General features: G+C 38.4%; 1 non-coding gene across 1 annotated transcript; it reads left to right on the plus strand.

The window, feature by feature from the left end:
* The first annotated feature begins 7705 nt into the window (after window positions 1-7705).
* LOC141709635 (small nucleolar RNA R71) lies at window positions 7706-7812 on the plus strand. The gene has a single exon (XR_012570200.1). It is a non-coding gene; the product is annotated as a small nucleolar RNA R71 (small nucleolar RNA).
* Window positions 7813-20566: the final 12754 nt, after the last annotated feature.

Genomic DNA, 20566 nt, shown 5'->3' on the forward strand with positions numbered 1-20566 from the left:
AACACATGCCAAGGCTTATTCTTGATGATTCCTCCCCCGAAATGGAACTAATACCCTGAAATGCATAAACACTAGAAAAACGCATCAAATACACAAAATACTTGATTTTAAGACACCAATTTAAGCCATTTTAAGACGTTCTAAGTGGTATAAAATGCCACTTATCACACCCCCAAACTTAAATCGATGTTTGTCCTCAAGCGTCACAGACTCAAAAACAAATAAAAATATGCATGAATGCAATCTATATGAAAATGCAACGATCCCCCTTACTACAATTAACCAACCAAATTGTCATATCTCAACGAATGCAGTTAGACAACTAAAGATCAATAAACTCATGCAACCGGATATACAGCCAGAAACGTGGTGTGTGCAAATGCTTGACAGATATGCTTCGGAACTAGACCAATTACTATGACTAGACTATCCTCAAGGCAATCCTACGATTATACAAAGAATAAAAATTCTAGGCACAAAGTGATATACAACACTACAAGAACTCTGGAGCTTACTACGGAATCGTGCTTTTTATTTACAACTCAAATGCTTATTTGACCGTGCAATGAGTGAGGTCCACAAAAGACTTATACAATGGTATCCATGTAACGAGCGTTAGGTTAGCGGATCCCAGACTCTAAAAGCCTTAGGTCACTAGGCACAAAGTCCCCTAAGAACTTAATAAATCGAATACCAAAGAGCCCACTCTTGATCAATTATGCAAAAAATATTTTTGTGTTTTTTTTATAACTTCTGAGCAAGTGCGTTTCGCTCCATCTTGCTCAACCCTAGACTACTCGCAACATATGCGAGCCGGCTACTAGCCATTTGACGCCTAGCCACAACTAGCAACAACTTCCATACTTTTTTCTCCAAAATTTTTTTCTTTTTTTTCATGTCTTTATCACTAAGAACCTATAATCGAATTCTAAGCATAATAAGTAGATTGACCTTGAAAACAACCAAATCATAACAACAATCTAGCCCTTACGCACTCTTTAAGACTTAGTGGACTTACAATTGTTTCTAGCATGCATATCAACCTACACAACTTAATATCACTTTAATGCTATCACTACACTTGCATCAATATCACAATTCAGTCGATAACTTATTGCAAAAGGGATCATGGTAAATGCATGAGCTATATGACATTCATAAAAAAAACTAAATGGCATAAATTATGCAACTATATGAACTAAACTATCATGAATATGCAACTAAATGACACACACACAATATTCCTTAACTACCACCCCCAAACTAAAAATCTTCACTGCCCTCAGTGAAAGTAGTAGAAAGGAACACAGGGTATACCTACTCGGAGTCATCATCATCATCACCCTCAGCGGGTGGAGTATCAGGCGGTGGGTATGCAGAGTCCTCACCAAAAACTAGCCACTGGATATCAGCTCCAAGGCCTCGAAAAGCAGTCCCAAACGCAAGGGTGAGCTCCTGAGCAAACCTGCTCTGCGTCTCATACATGGCATCCATCCGCCGTGAAAGCCTCCTATACTGGGCATCACCCATCCCAGCACCCTCCTGAGCTCTCGACGAACCAGCCTCACCATGCCCTGGCCTAGCCATAGTAGCACCTCGTGCTGGACGCCCTCCTGGAAGACGATAACCCAGCCCATGCTCCTCAGGCTCACCACCGGTCCACTCCTGCATCCCATTCAGAGTGCCAGAATCTATCGGAGCTGCTGGCAACTGCAACTGCTCATGAGCCGGCCAGTTCACTCCCACTGCTCGGCATAGCTTCGTAACCGTGGATGCATAAGGGATGTTCATATGCTTTGCTCCCCTCAAAAACTTCAGAATTCCTTGGTAGATAAACTCACCAAGGTCCACATAGTATTCCTCATTCAGAATTCCCCACAACAGCTGTGCTCTCTCAACTGTGACCTCGTGTGCATGTGAAGAAGGCAAAATATTAGCACATATAAATGCATTCCATGCACGGGCATAGTTGTTCATGGCGATCGCTGGAAAGTGACGATACTCATTATTGGCTGGACTGCGGTTCCAAACTGTGCCCGGTCGACAAAGAGTCGCACAAATCAAATCCAAGTCAAAATCCTCAGCAGTCTTTTCATTCCAGTTCTCCTCCTCGGGCTTCCTCTCTCGCTGTCCAATCACACGGCGAATTGCCGTAGGATGATAATCAACCGTCAGTCCACGAACTACAGAAAACCCATTATTTTCAGCCTTCGCGTTCGCGTAGAACTCGCGAACAACGCTCATCGGTACAGCTTCGGGTGACTCACAAAAAGCTATCCACCCCTTCTCTGCAATCATGGGCAATAACTCACCATCCCCCCCTGATGGTAAAAACCCCCTCTCCTTCAGAATCGGCTACCCCAACAGCCTAGTGTACTCCTCCTCCGCAGCTCTGTCAGTTAACCGAGGCCTTGCAGCAGTACCCCTCGATGAATCAGCAGTAGGAACTGTGCTGCTACTGTCAATAGTGCGTGCTCTCTTGGGTGCCATTGATTCGTGAATAAAAGTGTGTAAGAACTTATTTTTGATGTTTGTGAGAGGGTTTAAGTGTAGGAAGTTTTGTGGGAGATATGTAGGATAGGTGTATGTATATATAGGGTGTGGATTAGATTAGGGTTTGGGAATTAAGGGCTAAAATGATGGGGTAGTGGGAACAATTCGTGGGTTTATGGGCTAAAACTGTTTTTGTTTGTTTTTTTTTCTGAACTGTAAAAAATTTTCTGGAACTCGACCCCTGCGCGGCCGCTCAGCATTTCTGCGCGGGCGCGCAGCAAGCTGCGCGGCCGCTCAGCATAGCTGCGCGGGCGCACAGAGGGTCTCTGGAAATTTTTTTTTTCAGCCCCTGTTTTCTGATTTTTTTGTGTTTTTGGATAGGTTATTAACTTCTAAGGGTTCCTGTAACAACAATTCATGGGTTGCCTCCCACGCAGCGCTTCTTTTTCGTCATTAGCTTGACGTTCCATACCTTTCTCAAGTAGTCAACAAAATGGCACTAACCACCTCTCGGTTTGCCATGTCCCCATAGTAGTGCTTCAACCGCTGACCGTTAACCTTGAATGCTTGGTCCGAATCATTCTCAAAAATTTCCACCGCTCCATGTGGAAACACAGTTTTGACAATAAAAGGTCCAGACCACCTTGATTTCAACTTCCCAGGAAAAAGTCAGAGCCGAGAGTTGAATAAAAGAACTTGTTGCCCTGGCACAAATAATTTAGGATGTAGCTTCCTATCATGCCACCTCTTCACCTTTTCCTTATACATTTTGTTATTCTCTTACGCTTGAAGTCGAAATTCATCAAGTTCATTAAGCTGAAGCATTCTTTTCTTACCAGCTGCATCTAAATCCAGGTTCAATTTCTTCAATACCCAGTAGGCCTTATGCTCAAGCTCCGCTGGTAGATGACATCCCTTACCGTAGACCAACTGAAACAGTGACATCCTAAGTGGAGTTTTGTATGTTGTTCTGTAAGCCCAAACAGCTTCATCGAGCTTTAAAGACCAATCCTTCCTTGACGGACAAACAACCTTCTCTAGAATGCGCTTTATCTCTCTGTTAGACACTTCCGCTTGACCATTTATTTGCGGATGATAGGCAGTAGCTACTCGATGATTCACATTATAACGCTGCATCATAGAAGTGAACTTACGGTTGCAAAAATGCGATCCTTCATCACTTATGATTACCCGAGGTGTTCCAAACCTTGTGAAAATTTGCTTATGAAGAAAATTTAGCACTACCTTTGCATCATTTGTCGGTAAAGCTTTAACTTCGACCCATTTTGAGACATAATCGACTGCCAGCAAGATGTACTGATTATTGCAAGATGCGATAAAAGGCCCCATGAAATCGATTCCCCACACATCAAAGACCTCGACTTCAAGCATCACATTTAATGGCATCTCATCCTTCCTTGACAAATTTCCCACTCTTTGGCAACGATCACACCTTAAAACAAACTGATGAGCATCCTTGAACAAAGTAGGCCAGAAAAAACCTGCTTGCAGAATACGAGCTGCCGTCTTCTCACCTCCATAGTGTCCACCATAAACCGTAGAATGGCAGTCTCGTAATATCCCCTCCGTCTCACAGAACGGGATACATCTCCTGATGATCTGGTCAGCTCCCTATCTAAACAAATATGGTTCATCCCACATATACCACTTCACCTCATGCAGAAACTTCTTCATTTGAGCGGATGTCAAATTAAGAGGCATTATATTGCTGACAAGATAGTTTACAATATCTGCAAACCATGGTTCTTCCTCCTGAGTTGCAAACAACTGCTCATCCGGAAAAGATTCATTGATTAACGTCCTATCTTGTGAAGTAGAATCGGGATTCTCCAACCTAGAGAGATGGTCAGCTACTTGATTCTCAGTACCTTTTCTATCTTTGATCTCTAACTCAAATTCCTGAAGTAAAAGCACCCAACGAATGAGTCTGGGCTTCGAATCCTTCTTTGAAACCAGATAGCGAATAGCTGCATGATCAGTGAATACTGTTACTTTCGTACCAAGCAGATAAGATCGAAATTTCTCAAAGCCAAAGACTATAGCCAAAAGCTCCTTCTCAGTAGTGGTGTAGTTCAATTGGGCACCATTTAAAGTCTTACTCGCATAGTAGACCATATGGAAGAGATTTTTCTTGCGCTGTCCCAAAACTGCACCTACCGCATAATCACTCGCATCACACATCATCTCAAACGGTTCTGTCCAATCTGGTGCTGTAATAACTGGTGCAGTGATCAAACTCTTCTTGAGAGTCTCGAATACTGTCAAACATTCATCATCAAATTTGAACGGCACATCTTTCTCAAGCAAATTGCACAACGGCTTAGATATCTTTGAAAAGTCCTTGATGAATCACCGATAAAAACCCGCATGACCAAGAAAACTACGGATTCCTTTCACAGAATTAGGTGGGGGAAGATTTTCAATGACTCCCACCTTGGCCTTGTCCACCTTCAGACCCTTGCTAGAGACCTTATGCCCAAGGATAATGCCTTCACGCACCATAAAATGACATTTCTCCCAATTAAGCACCAAATTAGTTTCCACGCATCTTTTAAGTACGGCGCGCAGATTATTCAAACATTCATCATATGAGTGTCCAAAGACGGAGAAGTCATCCATGAACACTTCGACGTTATTTCCAATCATGTCAGAGAATATAGCCATCATACATCTCTGAAAAGTGGCCGGGGCGCCACATAACCCAAACGAAACTCTGCGAAAAGCAAATATGCCAAATGGACAAGTGAAGGTAGTCTTTTCCTGATCCTCTGGTGTAATACAAATCTGATTATACCCGGAATAACCATCCAGAAGACAAAAATACTCATGACCCGCTAATCTGTCAAGCATTTGATCAATAAATGGAAGGGGGAAGTGATCCTTCCTTGTGGCTTTGTTCAATTTTCTATAATCCATGCATACTCTCCATCCTGTAACTGTTCGAGTAGGGATGAGCTCATTCTTTTCATTTGCGACCACAGTGATACCTCCCTTCTTAGGTACACATTGTACGGGGCTCACCCACGAGCTGTCAGAAATAGGATAAATGATGCCTGCATCTAGCCATTTCAGAATTTCTTTCTTCACCACCTCCTTCATGATGGGATTCAGTCTTTGCTGCTGTTCCACAGTTGGCTTACTACCTTCCTCTAGCAGAATTTTATGCATACAATATGAAGGACTTATCCCCTTGATGTCTGCTATGGTCCATCCTATAGCCGATTTGAATTCTCTCAAAATCCTTAAGAGCTTGTCTTCCTCACTACCTAAAAGGTTAGATGAAATAATAACAGGTAACGTAGATGAATCACCTAAAAAAGCATACCTCAAGTGTTCAGGTAATGGTTTGAGCTCCAAGGTAGGTGCTTCCTCTATTGATGGTTTGAGCTTCCCTTCAGCATTCTTAAGGTCAGAAGTACCAAGAGATTCAAATGGTATGTCCAGCTTTCGCTTCCATGGAGAAGCGTTCAGATATTGTAATTGCTCGTTGCTATCTTCATCATCGCTGTCAAAATCCCCCAATAAGGCCTTTTCCAATATATCAGACATTAGCATGTGATCGAGTTCCGAAGTAACCGCAATATCAATCACATCCACTTTTAAGCACTCCTCATCTTCTGTAGGGAATTTCATTGCCTTGAATACATTGAAGGTCACATCCTGATCTTGGACCTGCATAGTAAGTTCACCTTTTTGCACATCTATCAAGGTACGGCCAGTAGCCAAGAAAGGCCTTCCCAAGATTATGGGAATCTTCTTATCTTCCTCAAAATCCAGAATAACAAAATCTGCTGGAAAGAAGAGCTTATCCACCTTGACGAGCACATCCTCAACTATGCCCCTTGGGTAAGTAATGGAACGGTCCGCCAATTGTAGCGACATGTATGTGGGTTTTGGATCAGGCAGATCCAGCTTTTTAAAAATCGACAACGGCATCAGATTAATGCTTGCTCCCAAATCACAAAGGCACTTGTCAAAAGTTAGATTGCCAATGGTGCAAGGAATGGTGAAGCTTCCTGGATCTTTCAGTTTTGGTGGTAACTTTTGCTGCAGAACAGCGCTGCATTCTTCCGTGAGAGCAACGGTTTCAAGGTCATCCAGTTTCACCTTCCTTGAAAGAATAGTCTTCATAAACTTCGCATAACTAGGCATTTGTTCCAGAGCCTCAGCGAAAGGTATATTGATGTGAAGTTTCTTGAACACCTCCAGAAACTTCCCGAACTGTCTATCCAGCTTTTGTTGCTGCAATCTCTTAGGAAAAGGTGGTGGAGGATAGAGCTGTTTCTCCCCTGTATTAGCCTCAGGCAGAGTGTGTTCAACAGTAGTCTTCCTTGGTTCCGCCGCTTTCTCCTTTTGCTTAGATTCTTCTTCTCTAATTTCAGCTTCTACTTCTTTTGCCTTTTCAGCCTCAGCTACTTTTCCAGACCTTAAGGTAATAGCCTTGACTTGCTCTTTAGCTTCCTTCCTGCCTGGTACTTCCGTGTCACTCGGAAGAGTGCCAGGTTGATGATTGAGCACTGCATTGGCTAATTGACCGATTTGATTTTCCAAGGTCTTGATAGAAACCGCCTGACTCTTGCACAACAGCTTAAGTTCTTCAAAATCAGCACTAGTAGGTGCAGCTGCACTTCCCTGTTGAGGATATGATTGCCTTGTAGCATACTGCTGTGGTTGCTGGAATCCAGGTGGGTTAAACTTTTTACTCACTCCTTGCTGATATGGTGGCTGAATAGCATTCTGATTATTCCCCCAGCTGAAATTTGGATGATTTCTGTTATTAGGATGATAGGTCGCTGGCACAGGCTGCTGTTGTCGCTGATAATTATTCACATACTGAACAGATTCGTTGACAAGAGAACACTGATCCGTAGCATGAGAACCTGCACAAAGCTCACAAACCATAGCTATTTGATTAACTCCATACGTAGCCAGAGAATCAACCTTCATTGATAGCGCTTGGAGCTGGGCTGCAATAGCGGTGGCTGCATCAACTTCCAGAATACCCGCGACCTTGCCTGACGTCATCCTCTGAGTTGGGTTTTGATGCTCATTTGCAGCCATCGTCTCTATAAGATTATACACCTCAGTATAGCTTTTAGCCCATAAGGCTCCTCCAGCTGCTACATCGAGCATGGGCCGAGATTGGGCCCCCAAACCATTATAAAAACCAGTGATCACCATCCAATCCGGCATTCCATGATGTGGACATTTTCTCAACATTTCCTTGTAGCGTTCCCAAGCCTCGCACATAGATTCTGTAGGTTGCTGCGCAAACTGAGTAAGAGCAATCCTCATAGCAGCAGTCTTTGCCATTGGATAAAACTTCACCAGAAACTTTTGCGCAAGATCTTGCCACGTAGTGATGGACCCAGCTGGTTCAGAATGTAACCAGTCTTTAGCCTTATCCCTCAGTGAGAATGGGAAAAGCCTCAAGTTGATAGGCTCATCAGTCACGCCATTATACTTAAAAGTGCTGCAGATCTCGACAAAATTCCTTATGTGCATGTTGGGGTCTTCAGTTGCCGCTCCTCCAAAAGAAAAAGAATTTTGCACCATCTGAATAGTGCCCGGCTTGATTTCAAAGGTGTTAGCATGAATAGCCGGATGAAGGATGCTTGACTGAATGTCATCAATTTTAGGCCGAGAAAAATCCATAAGAGCTGGATCAGCTTGAACAATACGATCTCCCATGTTTACTGGTTCTTTCTGCTCAGTTCCTGAATCCGAATCCTCAAAATCTAACTTCTCCGGAATATCAAGAACTTCGTCTGTCTCCTCAGCTGTATCTAAAGTCCTCTTGCGAGCACGAGAACGAGTTTGCATAAACGCTTGCTAAAGTACCTGAAACACAACCGAAAAGAGTAAGTAACTACTACGTCCTAATCACTGAGTCCTAATGACCAATGATGGTAAGTACATAAACTAAACAAATACGCCGAGTCCCCGGCAGCGGCGCCAAAAACTTGTTAGGATGAAAACACGCACTAATATTCACGCAAGTATACGCGTTCGCAAGTAATATAGAATACTTTCTAGTTCGTTCCCTCAGAGACTCAGACTAAATTATTGTCTAATTAAACTCACTCACCAATGTATGATTACTTCTCAATGTTAAGATAATAACACTTAAAATTATTGATTAAATATTAACTATAATTAACTACTCAATTAACCACTTAACTAACACTTCAATTTATCAATAATAAAACACTCATGAGATCACAACTTCATTATTACTTCCTTCTATAGCCATTGTTATTACCTTTAGCATGTGACAGTGATGATATTAATCGAATAACACGAAACTGATAAAAGCCAACTTTCATTGTACTAATACCATTCTACCAAGCATCCACAATTAAGATAGAAGTTGAATAGTCATCAATTATGTTGAGTTCCTATATGTCTACAGAAATTGACAACACAACAATTTAAGCACAAGTTATCCCTTTTGATTACATAGGGCAAATAAAACTGTTAGAGTTACCCACTAATCATGCTCAACGTACATGAACCTATGCTAGCATGGCAAGTTCTAAATCTCAAGATCCACCGTCGCTTCACAAGAGATTAACACCCTATCTTATATGTTCGCGACACACATAAGACGAATACGCACAACCAATACTAGATATCATGCAATCATCACACACTAAAGTATTAAACAATTAACTAGAGAATTCCATAATAAATCTGTTGCAACCCCATGACCACGATTAGCCCATAATAGAACTTATCGCCATCATGAGTTCATATGAAATCATGACAAACAAACACAAGAAAATAATAACTAAACTAATTATATTAAAACAGAGTACGTCACAAGAGTAAATAAGTCAAAGCAAGAAAACTAGCATCCAACGTTACAACGAAACAAGAATCACAAGAATATATGCTTCCTCTTCGTTGCGGTGTGCTAAATCGGCCTTCTTCCTTATCTCCTTTGCTTCTTGCGTAAAACACAATCTCAAACATAATCCCCTTAATACTCTCTGTGAAAACGTCTCAAATCTACCTATATAATAGTCCCATAAAACTCAGATTACATAGAAGTTGGAAGCCAAACAGAAGTAGAAGTCTAAAATAATTTATCTTTTCCCCCGACCCTGCGCGGCCGCTCAGCATAGCTGCGCGGGCGCGCAGGTTGCTGCGCGGCCGCTCAGCATTGCTGCGCGGGCGCGCAGGTTGCTGCGCGGCCGCTCAGCATTACTGCGCGGGCGCGCAGGCCTCTACTGGAAAAAATCCAGGTTTGCTCCGTTTCTTCGCCATAATCTGCCCATTCCTTTCCTCTCGCAATGGTGAACACATGCCAAGGCTTATTCTTGATGATTCCTCCCCCGAAATGCAACTAATACCCTGAAATGCATAAACACTAGAAAAACGCATCAAATACATAAAATACTTGATTTCAAGACGCCAATTTAAGCCATTTTAAGACGTTCTAAGTGGTATAAAATGCCACTTATCAGGATTCCTCCTCAGCCTTAAGAGCAATTGTTCTTGACTTTCTCCCAAGCCTCTTACTTCTTTGATCCATCTCAAGTTCATGAGTTTTGAGCATACCATGAATTTCATCAAGAGTAGTTTCATCAAGAGCATAGTTGTCTCTTATAGTAGTTGCCTTCAAATCCCAACTTTCAGGAAGAGTTAAAAGGAATTTAAGATTAGTATCTTCAAGATCATATTCCTTATCCACCAGTGACAGATCATTAAAGAGTTTGACAAATCTGTCATATAAACCAGTTAATGACTCATCAGGTTTTGAGTCAAAGTGTTCATACTCTTGAGTGAGTATAGTCATCCTATTCTTCTTAAGTGAATCAGTTCACTGGCATCTTGTCTCCAAGGCATCCCATATTTCCTTTACACTCTTGCAGTTAATTACCCTGTTTGACATGACATTATTAATGGCACTATGCAGCAAATGCCTTACCTTTGCATCCTTGGCAATAGATGAGATATCTTCAGCTGTATATTCACTTTTCCCCTTTGGTACAGTCTGTGCTGGATGATCTGCAACTACAACAGAGAGCTTGGTTGGCTTATGTGAACCTTCATTAATTCTGTCAAGGTATTCTAGATCTGTAGCTTCCAGAAACATAGTCATCCTCACTTTCCATATGGGATACTCAGAAGGTTTCAGTATGGGAACCCTAATAGTCTCATATCGATTATGGATTTGAGTCTTTGGAGTTTCTTCAGTTTTGGTGGGCTTGGTTGGAGTTTTCTCTTCTTCAGACATGATTGTTTTGGATCTTTACTGTATATGTGTTAACAGACTGCTCTGATACCACTTGTTAGGTCACACACACTATAGAAGGGGTTTGAATACAGTATTTAGTACAATCAAATTAAATTAAGAACACAAGTATGAGACACATAATAATCTTATTAATAAAACAGTATTACAATGGAACCGTTCTCTCTCAGTGATGAACAAATATCACGAGAGCTGCTAGGGTTACAATGAATAATATTCTTGATTATGATAATACTTATAGTGTAAACCTTATGCTGTGTTTATATAGACACACAGTTACATGATAATCTTCTAATTGATATCGAACATAAGTCTGCATCCTAAAATATATCAACTAGTTATCTTTTCTTCCAAGTATTCTATTCTTCATAGAATTCTTCTCCATGCATATCTCTTCTTGTGTTTTCCTTGATCTTATTTCCTTCAATCAGTCGTCTTCCTCATCTGAATGTCTTCTTAAGTCCTGATATTATCTCCTGATAAATATCTTCTGATATCTTAAGTTCTGATAACTTAAGTTCTGATAACTTAAGTTCTGATATCTTAAGTTCTGACTTCAGTATAAGTCCTGATTTCCAGTTAAGTCCTGATTTGTCTTGTTAGTTAAGATCTAAAAACTAAACACAAATCATTATTAGACATGACATCACAAATATATCTAACAGTTTAGAACCCAACGAGGTTCGGGATTACTTCACGGATGATCACCGCCTGTAATCCGTAGCGTCATAAAATGATTTTGAGCAATGATTTGGTTAAAAAGTTTTGATTTGAATAATAATTCCATGATACCATGATACCATATATCTTGTTCCATGATATTATTATGCTTTTCTGATATGATTTCTGCTATTGAATTACGATAAATGTCGGCTTTAACCGTATCTTGATCGTTGAATCTTGAAAGCCCGAACCTTTCTTCATAACCTTTGTATAACTAAAGCTAGAAATCTTCCACCTAGAGATTTAAAAGTAGAATGCCTCAGATATTGCTATTGTTATTGCTTTATAGAACTGTTGTGTGGTTACTTGATGAGCTTTTGTGCTCATTTATATTTGATTTGCTCTAACCATGACAGTTAAGAAAGAAGATGGCCAGACTTAGGCGTTCAGCTCGCATGAGCGTTCCTGGAACTCTCTACCGTGTCATAGGTTTCCAGATGCCAGAGCAAGAAGCAGTGAGTGTGAGCATGCTTAGTAGATGGAAGGATTATTTAAGTTGGTTCATATACAATGGGTTATCTGTCGGTTCTATTTTGGAATCGAATGAAATTGAATTCATTAATATTTTGGGTTATAATATATTTATTTTGATTGGTAGTTGTAATCTTGTCTCAAACTTAATCTTGTATAGATCCTGTTGTTGAGAAAATTCACTAACAAGTATAGCAACATAGAGGCAAGTGTATAAAGAATTTAACAAGTTTAGGCCAAGACCACAGTTAACAAAATAAAACATGCAGGTAAACAAAATCAGTAACTGAAATAACGAAGAGAGAAAGAGAGATGTACCCGAAACCATAGCTTTCAACAGTGACTGAAATAAAGGTTTACAGATACAAAATGCCAAGAAAATAATCACAGCTGAGTCACCAGGCCTTGCTCGAAGTCCTGGCTGCTCTTGAAGAGATTATTGCCCCCTACCTGCTGCGTTTGGGATGTGCGCAATATCTCCACCAGGATAAAACAGCTCGGAGTTTATGTTAACAGCAGCAACAAAACCTCCACTTCGACCAGCACCTCAGTCACCGGAAAAATATCAGCACTTCAGGACTTATGGGAGAGAAATGCAGAGAGGTTGAAGAGAAGAGATCAGAATGTAGTGTGTTATCTTCATTCAGTTTAGCCTCTATTTATAGGAGAGGAAAAATGAAACTGTCCACACACTTAATGTCTGAATTAAACTGCTCCATTAATGAAAAAATCAAAACTGATCAGATTTTGAATTCATAAATGAAAAAAAAATCAAAACTGAACAGCTTTTGAATTTAAATTATTTGTAACAGCTTTTCACATTAACACCCACATTATTATCAGAACTTAAGTTAAATTCTGATTTGACTCATCAGTACTTAAGTTCTGATTCAACTCATCAGTACTTAAGTTCTGATTCTGATATCAGAACTTATTAAGTTCTGATTTTATTCATCAGTTCTTAAGTTCTGATTCTTATATCAGAACTTGTTACAGATCAGATTATTTGCAGGACTTAGCCTATTTCAGTACCCAGCCCAATAATCCAGTCACCGATAAATAAATTTGAATTAAAATAATTCTCAAATAAATAAACTCCTCGCCCAGGTCGCCTCGCGTACGCGAGACGCCGAGACATTCGCCCAAATCGCCCTTCGACCCGACCCGACCCGGTCCGGTGCGGTGCGTGGCGGGGCGGGGCGCGCGTGTGTGTGTGTGTGCGCGTGAAGCACACAACAACACAATGGACCATCACACACCTTAGTAGTTGTATACTACTCATGTGGGTAATACCATATAAAGCACACAACCCCCTTTATTTATTTCAATGTGGGACAAACATTCTCAAATTTTCCAAGCTTTTCCAAGCTACTTTCATCTCTCATTTCATATGGATTTCATTAAGAAAATTCTTAAAACCATACATGAAAATTTAAGTTCAAATATCATTGAACAATTTCCAATCATTAGACTTTAGGATTAACATCAAGAACATAATTAAATTAAGCTCTAAAATCCTAATTTTCTAACACCTGTTAGTATTTAATCGTAGTTTAATGTATTTGTTGATATTATTAGTTTAATGGTGTGTGAGTCCTCATTTCCTAAACTCGAGATTGAGGTTTCGAGATTGAGGTCGTCACACGATTGAATTCATTGGGCTTTGGTATTAATAACAGTGCAGCTGCTTAAGTCTCAAAAGGTAATCCAATGTTACCTTTTGACTCCAAGAAGCTGGGTTGAAGAAGTTTGTTAAATGGTACCTTAATTAGTATGACTCCAAGAAGAAGCATTCTAGCTGGTAAATTAGATTCAAGTTTGATTATGTGGCCGATGAGCATTGTGTTTCTCGTTTGTGGATGACATGGTTTACCGATTAAGTCTAGAGCTGTATTATTTGATCACTGTTCATTCAGCAGTGTTTTCCGATCTCCTCGTATTAGCTTATGTGTTGTATAGTATTTTGTAGGGTATGAACTTGTACTGAACAGTGGACTTTTTTTGCTCATATCCTGGGATGAGTTTAATAAGAAAGCCCTATAACTGTCGTGAGATCTTAAAGCTTTTTAAGATGTAATTTACTTGTTGATATTAGCACTACTGAGTATTTGTCCTTTCAGTCACTGATCTTTTATTATTTTCGTTAACATACTCGCTACTGATAATGATTCGTGCTCCTCAAATTTTCATATTGAAATTGTTTTCTTAATTATATTTTTTTTACTGATTTGCAATATCAAGTTAGGTTTTCTAGATGCAATATCTTCTTGTTGATGTTTTTTTAATAGTTATCGATGTACTAGGTTGTGGTTGTCCATGATGGTACTAGGCTGTGGTTCTCCACCCATTGCTTTTCTCGATATATCATAGTTTTTAATAGAAGTTTTTAATTTTCTATTTTTGATTTGATTGTTTGATATGGCATCAACTTTTCATGTTTTGCTTCATGTTAGATCCTTCAAGCACACCACACAATCATACACACATCTTTTTGGTACAATATAAACTGCAACAAGGTTTACATTGACTCTTTTTTATTGGTTGGTGTTTTGCTATATCTGGTCCATTTGGTAGTAATTGGAGCTTAATGGGGGACTATTTTTAACAAAGATCAATTTGCTCGTGTGAGTTTTGATGTCACACCTCCCTTTTTCTTTTTGGATGGTGCCTTTGATGCTGCACTCAGGTGATGTGTTTATCGCCTATTCATAATTGTTTTCATTGAGATATAATTTTCTTGAGTTATAAAATGCAGTGTTGTGCTGATAATACATGGGAGTATATTATTTCAGTGTGCAGTATGATTTTTTTTCTTTAGGGGAAAATAGAGCAATCTTTTCTTTACATAGTTTAAAAAGAATGATATAGAAACGTTGTTTCCTGTTTTCATTGTCTAACAAGGGAGGGCGGAGGCTTTGTATGGACCAAGCTTTTTCTTTACTCAACTTTCTTATGCAATATGTCATATGTAATTTCAGAGATAATGGTATGTTTTGTCTCTCTTGTGCTACGTCATTTCAACAGATTGCCATAGTTGTTTTTTATACAATATCAGATACATTCATTTGAAATGCATTTTACATAAAAATTCAAGTTTTTATGACTACATAATAGTAGTGATTATTCGATTAACCATGTGAAGTTTTGAAGGCATCCAAGTCCACCTTCTGCAGAGCAACCTTGCAGGATCGTTGTTGTATATGTGTAAGATAATCTAATAGGCTCTTAATGTTTTTAATCCATTATAAATCCTACTTATAGGCTGCGGATTTAAGAAGACATATTGGCTTAGAGTTTGTAACATCATCCTTAGATTAGAAGTCAAAAGCTGATGTCATCAAAGCTACTTTTGATCACTTTATCTACCCTCAAGTTAATGCCTCACCAGCTACCGAGTTCAAATCAGGGAAATATGAAGAATTAGACAAAAAATGTCTCAAATGGTTTGTTTGCGATGACTCTTCAGCCACTCCACTCATCACCTTGCAAATGGTTTGTTTGTGATGACTCAAGCACATTAACTCGTGTCTTTGTTATCCAGGTGATAACCACAAATTATGGCCACATTTGGTATTATTATTGCAGACAGCTACAAAGATTTTTGCCGAAAAGCTGTCAGAAAGGTGTTTGGTAAATTCTAAAAGCTGTTGTCTGGAGAAGCGCTTTTGGTCTAAAAGCTGCTGTTAGCAAAATCATGCCCCCATATTTTTGGAAAAAATTGTTTTCAGCTTTTACATGAAGTAGCTATTAGTTTCACCATCAAACCTTTTCAAAAAAATTATTTTTATATATTATATCTCAAAATATGCAGAAATTAAAAAAAATTACCAAACAGTTATCTAATTTTCCTGACAATACTTTTTCTCACAGTACAACAGTTTTCAACAGCACTCCCAAACGGAGTCTATATAGTATCCCCTCCCCTCCCCCAACACATACACATAGAAAAAAGCAAGAAGATAAATTTCAAATTCTGATATAGAAGATATACTTGCAACTCTTGCTTCAGATGCATATGAATTGCATAGTTAATAATTTTTTGTTAATTTATCTGTGAGCTTCAGAGGTCAGATTCACTAGCATCATTGCAATCAAATATCTGCTTTGAACCGGCCGTGTTTGCGGTAAGAGCAATTAAACAGTTCATCTAGATGTCATACATGTAATGGTCATTAAGTTAAATAAAAATATACTTGAATAAATAAGGTAATCTGCATGCTGCAGGGAACAAAGGTACATGTTCATAGAGGAGTTTATAAAGCTGCAAAGAGAATCTATGGGCAATTAAAACCAAGTATAATGCAGCACCTGGACAAGTATGGTGAACGAGAAAAAATGAGTTTCACTGGCCATTGTTTCGGGGGTAGTGTCTCGCTGTTAGTTAACTTGATATTACTTACTAGGAAAGTTGTCAAGCCACCTGCTTTCAGACCGGTTGTTAAATTTGGGTCACTGTTTGTGTTGTGTTGTTGTTGTTAAATCAGAGGCTGAACATGTACTTTTATAGAACTTGTTATAGTTCTGAATGATAGTAGAATTTAATTGTGACAACCAGTAAATATTTGAGCTATTTTATAAGTGCGATGTATTTATTCATAAATATTATGTGTTATAAGGCCGACTATGTGGATTTATTATATATTGTGTATAATTTTGTCATATGGCATTGCGAATGTTGCTGGAATATTTTTAAGCGTATAGCTTTTGTACACGAGTAAGATTTTCGTTACGTGATTAAATAAGTAGCGCGATTTGATAATATTTGAATAGTTGTGACTACGCGATTAAGTAATAATTGAGATTCTCAGGATATAGTGATATTTGAATAAGTTGCGAATAGCCGAATAAATTATATTCTAATATTGTGGAGTAGAGTCAATTTATTTGCAATTGCTTGTGTGATTTTTAATGTGTTAAATTATATTTTACATAAATTATTTATTAGTGTGATAATGTTAGAAAAATTCTTCTAATATAAAATTTTGGTTCGAAATTTTTGAAAACAATTTTATTAAACTTCAAAAATCTCATAGTATTTATGATATTAATTTTGTGATTTATGGATTTATATTTTAATTACTAAAACACATTCTTTATAATTATACTTTTAATATATTTTAATTACTAAAACACATTATTTATAATTATACTTTTAATAGTTATTGAATTACAAGTGTCCCCTTGCATGCAACTTCCACCTAAACATAGATCAAGGGTAAGACCGTCCTTTCACCCTCCACTAATTCCATTTAACCAAGCAAATGACCAATAAAACCTTGCATGCAAAAGATTGTTATTAGTGGATGAAGGATAAAATAGTAAACTCAAACTCCACTACCATTTGGTGAGACAAAAACCAAGTAAAGTACTCATTTTCACATCATTTTCTTTTCCACCAACACATCACTCCACTCTCTCTTCTCCCTACCCTCTCTCGGTCGAACCTAAACCCTCCCCGCCCCTCTCATTTTTCTTTCTCATTTCTTCATTTTCTTAACACCTTTCAACTCATCTAAGCAAGGGACATTTACACCTAGTGTTACATCTTCATTTAAGGTTAGTTTCTTAGTTACATGTGGCTAAAGCCTAGGGTTTAACTTTGATTCTTGTGAATCTAGAGTTGAACCTAATGTGGCTCATAAAACTTGAGCAAGAGATGGTCTTGATGAAATGTTTTGCTTCCATTTTCAAGCCATAATCTTGGCCTCAAGCATTCGGCAATGACTCGCAGGGAGCCGAATGGATTTTTATTGTTTGTGTGATAGTTTTATTTGTTTTCAAGAAGAAAGAGACTTTGCATGTGAATTTTAAAAGAACTTATGATCTTATAAGATGTATTTTACCAAGTTTCCATCCTTACAAGCCATGATTTTTATGTTAAAAAGTTGCAGTTATACTTGCATGTTGTAGAATAAGTAGTATATCGGTTAAATGTGCTATGTGATCTAAATTTGAGCTTTTATGCAATTCAGGCCATGGTTATTGCTCTAAAATGCTATTATGCTATGTGCCTTGATGAGTTATTATCAAATTTTGTAGCCATCAATTTCATACCAAGTGTTTTTGGTTCGAATATTTTCTTAAAATTTCATATGTAAAATCTGCTCTTCTATGCTCTCTATTTTTGCCTCGGTAAATGGCTTTTATGGCTAGGTTTATGCTTGAATTTTTCCATAGAATGATAGTTAATAGGGTTGTGTACAATGTATGATAGATTTGTGGGCTTGCATGTTGGTTTTGGTGTTGATATGGGAGTTAAGGTGGAAGGAGGTATACTAGGCACTTTGTAGCAGAATTTTTAACCATAAGTATAGGATATTTTAGGTGAGTTTGGGTAAGGCCTTTCTAGGCCTGAGTTTTCTGGAGTTAGGACTTGAGTTGTACTTGAGTCCAGTGGCTTTGATTTGTTGAAAAACTTGCATTAAGGTAGGTGCACACACATATTTCCGAGAATAACTCAGAACAGGGAAGAATTGCTTAAGCTTGAACTTTGGTCGACTTTAACTATGCCATATGCTAGGCCTTCATGGGGCCTTTGCTTAAATAAGTGTAATACATCCTTAGGAAGCTTAAAAAACCATTTTAATTAAAAATTTAGTGAGAAAAGTGAGTTTTATGTGAGTTTTATGTGAGTAAAAACAGAGCAGAGTGTTTTCAAGGGAGGCTGGATAGTATCGACTTTGGGCAAAGGCCTAGAGAGGCCCACGTGAGGCCTCGGCCTGAAACCAATTTTGAGAGATATTTTAGGTCTGAAGAACCCATGTGAATTGGTTTTTTTAGAATGTCCTAGGTAGAAGTTGAGATTTCGGCCAAGGAGCACAGGACGTGCAAACTAGTGCAAACAGGAATCTTAGTGTGAGTATTTATTTTTGTAAGCCTATAGGAGTGAGGCCTTTGAGTCTCACCAACTTTAGAAGTTATTTTAGAGTCTTAACAACCTGTAGGAAGTGAATTGGAGTGAAGGCCCAAGCTGGAGATACCTCATTTCCACCAAGAAACCCGAGAGCACCTTTCGAGTGGCATTAGGAAGCTTTAGTGGTATTCATTGTATTTGGGACTTAGAGGCGAAGAGTATGAGTGTTGCACATCATCTTTAGGGTTAAGTTTAGGTCAATTATAGTTCTTATATGTTACTTTCTTATGTGCTTAGGTATTTAGGTGATATTATAGTATAAATAACTAGTAGTATATGCCATGCCATTATGTGATTATGTGACTATGTGGATCACTTGAATTGCATGCGCTTAAGTTATGTGTAGTATTATAATTATAAGTTCATATGTAATAATAGTTATGATAAAGGTAATAGTGAGTCTAGGAGTTTATAGGTGTATGAGGTGTAAAGGGTGAATAGTAATGAAGTTAATATAATGTGTAGGTTCTGAAGCGAAGGGGAAGGCTCATGCCGTCAAGATCGAATAATCTTAGAACTATTGGAAGGAAAGTTACTACTTTCTTATGATTATAATTTTTGTCATGTTACTACTTTCTTATGCTTATAATTGTTGGCAAGTTACTACCTCCTTATGCTTATAATTGTTGGCATGTTATTGCAAGTCTATATACTTCCTTCGTAAATACTTAGTTGTAATAATCACCATGTCATTAATTAATTCGAATACTTCCATTATTATCTCATGATCTTGTTAGTACCTTATCCTCAAAACATTCCCTATCCATTAGATCGTGAATACTAAACTCTCTATCAAATTCCCTAAAGCGAACCTCATTAGTGAACTTGAATTCTCTTGTTAGAATTCCATTAAAATGATACCAAATCTTTCCCGGCATGCATGTTATAAATCATTAAAAATAAAATATTTTCTTATTTTAGTGGATTGGACCCAGATGCAAGTCCTTTTCACGTTATTGATAGGCTCACATATAGCCTAGGGATCCCATTATATTTGAGAACCCAACGCGGTTCGGAATTACTTCGCGGCTGATCACCGACTGTAATCTGTAGCGTTCTAAAATAATTTTGATGATTTGATATTTATAACATGATTTCCTGATGCCATGATATCATATGCCATGTTTCGATTATTATGATTCTACCATGCTCTTATATTATAACTTCATGTTTCTTATTATCATTTTTCTTAAGCATCTATAACCTCTTGAATCATGAACCCGTGATTTTGAGATAATGCATTATACAATAGAACTGTTAGTACTTGCTGAGCATATTAGCTCATTTTCTTGTATTTAACCCTGTTCTACAGCTAGCAATCATGGTTCGTAACAAGCTGACCGCCCGTAAGCCAACCGGTAGGCAGGGCGCAGGTAGAATATATATAGGAAATATCCGCTAGAATTTAATTGTGGTATTAGTTAGAAGGGCTGTTCCAAACTCTGAACTTGTAAAGATCTCGGGATTGCTATTATTTTGGTCGGGTCTTTAATCGTATTATTATTATCTTTTGGACTTATAAGTCTGTAATATAATTATGGTTCGCATTTATTTAGTGTGTGTGTGTGTGACTGGTTTAGGGTGTGACAGAGTTGGTTTCAGAGCCTAGGTTTAGAGTCCCTGGACAACCCAATTAGGACTATAGGAAGTATGAGTATTGAAAGGCATATGTCATAGCCTATTTG

This window comes from Apium graveolens, chromosome 2 (assembly GCF_009905375.1).
Source record: "Apium graveolens cultivar Ventura chromosome 2, ASM990537v1, whole genome shotgun sequence".
In the NCBI taxonomy this organism is placed as follows: Eukaryota; Viridiplantae; Streptophyta; class Magnoliopsida; order Apiales; family Apiaceae; genus Apium; species Apium graveolens.